This window comes from Conger conger, chromosome 1 (genome assembly GCF_963514075.1).
Source record: "Conger conger chromosome 1, fConCon1.1, whole genome shotgun sequence".
In the NCBI taxonomy this organism is placed as follows: Eukaryota; Metazoa; Chordata; class Actinopteri; order Anguilliformes; family Congridae; genus Conger; species Conger conger.
Genome location: NC_083760.1, coordinates 6,060,020 through 6,065,341, shown reverse-complemented (window position 1 = coordinate 6,065,341; position 5,322 = coordinate 6,060,020).

Here is a 5,322-nt window from a genome sequence, read left to right as displayed (position 1 = left end):
TATCATATTTTTTAATATGATAAAAATTACGGATTGACTCTTTATGGCAGGGAATCATCTAAACGCATGATGCAAGGACTGCTGGTTTTCCCACCCTGCCTTTACCTTGGTGTCAGGTGTGAAGGCATTCTGGCCAATCAGCAGCACTAATTGTTCAGTTAATTACCCGGGAGAAAAGAAACCCAGGGCTGGATTTGGATTCGAGGTCCAGGTTTGATCATTGCTGGTTTATGGTATAGGAATAGGAATCTGGCCTACTCGCTTCCCTTTGAAGTCCACACAGTGGGTTAAGTGAGAGTAATCTTGTTTGGGTGCTGGGTACACAAATGTTTCTGTTTACAGGATAAAACCCTTGACTGTGTCTGTCTCTGTGTGTGTGTGTGTCTCTGTGTCTCTGTGTGTGTGTGTGTGTGTGTGTGTGTGTGTGTGTGTGTCCGTGTCCGTCTCTCTGTTCCATGTGGATTTGAGTGAAGGAAAGATAGGATTAAGCCAACTTTGTTGGATATTTTTGACCATTAGTTTGAATTTATTTCCCAAGTAGTGCAAGCATGAAATTGAAAACTAAGAAGAAGGAGAAAGAAAAAAAAAAACCTATTAAAATAATAAAAAGGATGAAGACTTGCTGTTCACGAAGAAAAAAAAAAAATAGTTTGGGTGATTGTTTTTTATGTTTTTTTTTTGTTTGTTTTTTTTTTTTCCTCTTTCTGTTTTTGAAAATGAGAGGAACTGCAAACTGAGCAAATCTTGTGAAGCAGCGTCTGTTAAGGGCCAGTGGTGACTGGTGGCCTCAACAGTGGCTGTTGATCTCAAATGTAGCTGGGTACCAACCACACAATGTCTTTTATAAGTGAGCTCTTTGGTCAGGGTGGGTGACCACAAAATAAAATAATAAAGACTTGCTAATTCCCTTGTCAGTGTGGTATGGCTGTTCTGTATTCTCCTGCTTTCTGTCTTCATTTCTTCTCACATTCCTCACCCGGGGGGACCTCGTCTTTCTCGGGACGTTTTCTCACCCGCAGTTCAGTACTCCCTCAGGAAGAGGGTGATGGAGAGTTCTTGTCACAAAAGAAATCGCCCCCCTCCCCAGTAATCTACATGGATTTGGCACTAATAAAGCAATAAATAAATAAATAATCAATCTCTTAATTTATCCTTCCCTGTATCCTTTTTTTCTTTGCCTGTCCCAGAAATGTGCACCATCTTTGAGGACATTCCAACCCGTTAAATGCTTTCTCAAGGAGCTAGGAGGCTTCCAGAACATTTCTGGTGATTCCTATGCGGAAGTATCTTTTAGAAAGAACAACCTGTGGGTCCACCTCTCCCCACCTGCCACGTCTGTAACTGACTTTTAATCTGCCTAGTTTATGTTTTAATTTGCCGAGTTTATGTTTTCTCGATTCCTCCTTCTCCACCTCGTGTTGTGGCTTCCTTTCCTTGGAAGGGCCCCCTTTCCCGACAGCAGTGCTCCCACACGTTCACTGGCTGCTGTTGTAGCAGCACACATTTTTATAGTGTTGAGCGGGAATATATTTTCCTTTCTCAGCAAGGTTGGTCTACGTATAAAAACGTACAGTTGTACTGCCTGCACAAAAAATATTTAAATGACTAATCTTAGCCATTAAAGAAGAGTGCACTGGTGTGGGCGTAAAAATGAAATTCACAAGTAAATAAGACTTAAACATTAAGTTCATGTTTTATTGTGCAAAGTTGTTCAGCGGTTTCCTGTCGTGCTTTGGCAGTGCTGGCTGTGAACTTGTCCATAGGAAGACTCATCGTTCGGCAACAGTGGCGAATTATTATTTTCTCTCTGACAGAACTCACTGAGTATCAATATTGTGACAGCTTCATGTGCAAATGTATATAATATACTGTATAGACCGTTGCCATGAAGGGCTGTAGCTGGTCCACAACAATGTTTATGTAACTGGCACGTGTCAAATTGACGTCCACATGAACGCCCGGATCCAGGTCCATCCATCCATCCATCCATTATCTGAACCCGCTTATCCTGAACAGGGTCGCAGGGGGGCTGGAGCCCATCCCAGCATACATTGGGGCGAAAGGCAGGAATACACCCTGGACAGGTGGCCAGTCCATCGCAGGGCACACACACCATTCACTCACACACTCATACCTACGGGCAATTTAGACTCTCCAATCAGCCTGACCTGCATGTCTTTGGACTGTGGGAGGAAACCGGAGTACCCGGAGGAAACCCACGCAGACACGGGGAGAACATGCAAACTCCGCACGACGGGGATTCGTACCCAGGACCTCCTTGCTGTGAGGCGGCAGTGCTACCCACTGCACCATCCGTGCCGCCCCGGATCCAGGTCTTCCCAGCAGAACATCGCCCAGAGCATCACACTCCCTCCAGCGGCTTGTCTTCTTCCCACAGTGCATCCTGGTGCCATCTCTTCCTCAGGTAAACCACAGACACATAATGGCCGTCCACACGATGTGAAAGAAGACAGGGCTCATGGGACAGGACTCATCAGAGCAGGCCACCTTCTTCCACGGCTCCAAGGTCCAGTTCCGACACTCGCTTGCCCATTGTAGGCGCTTTCGACGGTGGACAGGGGTCAGCGTGGGCACTCTGACTGGTCTCCGCACGGGGCGATGCATTACATTACATTACATTACATGGCATTTAGCAGACGCTCTTATCCAGAGCGACGTACAACAAAGTGCAAATTAAACACAAGAACAAGTGCAAAGAGGACTTGGGAGGACAGTGTAGTTCCGAGTCCTAGTGTAAACATGCAGAAAATCAGAACCCTTTAAGAGTACAATCAACTTTCCGACTAGCATACCACAATTGCAGCTAGAATACAAAAAATAACAATACCTATACAAGAAACAATATCTATACAATCTATAAATAAGTGCCATTACAGGCTAAGGCTAATCATGGTGGTGAGTTGGGGAGGGAAAGGTGTAGCCTGAAGAGATGGGTCTTCAGTCTGCGCTTGAAGGAGGTCAGAGACTGCCGTTCTGACATCCACCGGGAGGTCATTCCACCACCGTGGGACCAGGACAGACAGCAGTCGTGAGCGTGAGGTGCAGGTGTGGTCGAGGAGGAGGTGCCAGACGGCACGAAGTGGCAGAACGGAGGTGTCTTGTTGGTGTATAAGTCTTGATAAGGGATTGAATATATACAGGGGCACTGTGTGTTGTGACACATTCCTCCCATAACCCTCATTACATTGCATTACATTATTGCCATTTGGCAGATGCTCTTATCCAGAGGGACGTACAGTTGATTAGACTAAGCAGGACACAATCCGGGCGGCACGGATGGTGCAGTGGGGTAGCACTGCTGCCTCACAGCAAGGAGGTCCTGGGTTTGAATCCCCGTCGGCCGGGACCTCTCTGTGTGGAGTTTGCATGTTCTCCCCGTGTTTGCGTGGGTTGTGTCCACACAATCCAAAGACATGCAGGTCAGGCTGATTGGAGAGTCTAAATTGCCCGTGGGTATGAGTGTGTGAGTGAATGGTGTGTGTGCCCTGCGATGGACTGGCGACCTGTCCAGGGTGTATTCCTGCCTTTCATCCAATGTATGCTGGGATAGGCTCCAGCCCCCCTGCGACCCTGTTCAGGAAAAGCGGGTTAGGATAATGAATGAATGAATGAATGAATGAATGAGGTGACAATCCTCCCCTGGGGCAATGCAGGGTTAAGGGGCTTGCTCAAGGGCCCAACGGCTGTGCGGATCTTATTGTGGCCACACCGGGGATCGAACCACCAGTCAAGTACCTTGACTACCACTACGCAACGGGCCGGTCATTAAAATCTTCTAATCATCATTGAGATTTGTGCCATGGCAGCCCTTCTGTCAGCTGGGCCCAGACGGGACAGCCTTCGTTGCCCTCGCACATCGATAAGCCTCGTCCGCCGGTTCACGGTTTGTCCCTCCCTCGGACCTCGTGTCGGTAGGTGCTCACCACTTCATGCCCGCCCCATTTCTCCCACATCTAACACGCTGAGAACCGACCGTTCACTCATCATCTAATAACGTAACATCGACATTGTCAGGTCCTGCCGAAGCCGAGGTTGGTCAGTACACATAACTGTGTCGCCGCTCCGAGGGTGGGGGGAGGGCGGGGGGAGGGTGGGGGGAGGGACTCGACAAGGGCCTGATTGCCCTCGCCTCGGAATCAAGGTCGCGGGATGTTTCGAGCATCTTGATCTCTGCTCTTAAAACACACCTTTTCAAACTGTACCTTAGTCCTCCCTCCTGACCCCCCACCCCCCCTTTCCATTGTCCCACTTGTCCAACCCCCCAAAAAAAAGAAAAAAGAAATTTGCACTTACGATGACTGTATTTTTGTTTCGAACAGCACTTCATGTATATTTTACTAGTTATAGATGTAATGCTTTAACTTGTGGAAGAACCTCTGCACTTGTAAGTCGCTTTGGATTACAAAACGTCTGCCAAATGACTAAAATAAAAAAAATGTAAATGCAAACCAGCAAATCACGTCAAGCAGACTTTTCTATAAATAACTGGTAAAATCAGTTCCCCTTAACCCGGGTTCTTTAACATGTTCTATAAATAACTTATATTTATAGAACTGACATCACCAGTTCCCCTTAACAAGGGATCATCAGCACTGGCCCTTAAATCCAAATCCGGCCCTGGTTTTCCTTTCTCGTGGGTAATTAGTGCTCCTAATTGGTCAGACAGTCTTCACACCCGTCTCCCAGGTAACGGGAGGGCGGACATCGGGCAGTTCTCGGCCCTGGAGGACCGTGAGTTGACGATCCCTGCCCTAAGCCCACCTGCGGCTCTGCTGACACGGTGGTATTCCACGCGATATCCATTTCCAGGCCCACAAATCCGGAGTATGGGTTGAATTACTGCCTGGTGCAGTACATCAGAGCACCAGCCTCCCCATCATGCTTTTTACGGTCTGAAACACGCTCTATGGCGGTCTTTAGAAGTGCCATCTAGCAGAGCTTTCTTTCATTCTGCTTGGATGAACAATCCTTGAAATTCTTTTTTTTTTGACTACTCCAACGAATTAGCCGATTCTGCTCAATTGTGCTTTTTTATCACTGACGGAGGTTTCGCCCTCTTTTATTTCAGAATGCAGCTGAAGTTTTTGTGTCTGTAAATGCTGGATATTGCTGTTTTTTTGTCTGTAAATGCTGGATATTGCTGTTTTTCTGTCTGTAAATGCTGGCCTATTGCTGTTTTTTTGTCTGTAAATGCTGGATATTGCTGTTTTTTTGTCTGTAAATGCTGGATATTGCTGTTTTTTTGTCTGTAAATGCTGGATATTGCTGTGTTTTTGTCTGTAAATTCTGGCCTGTTGCTGT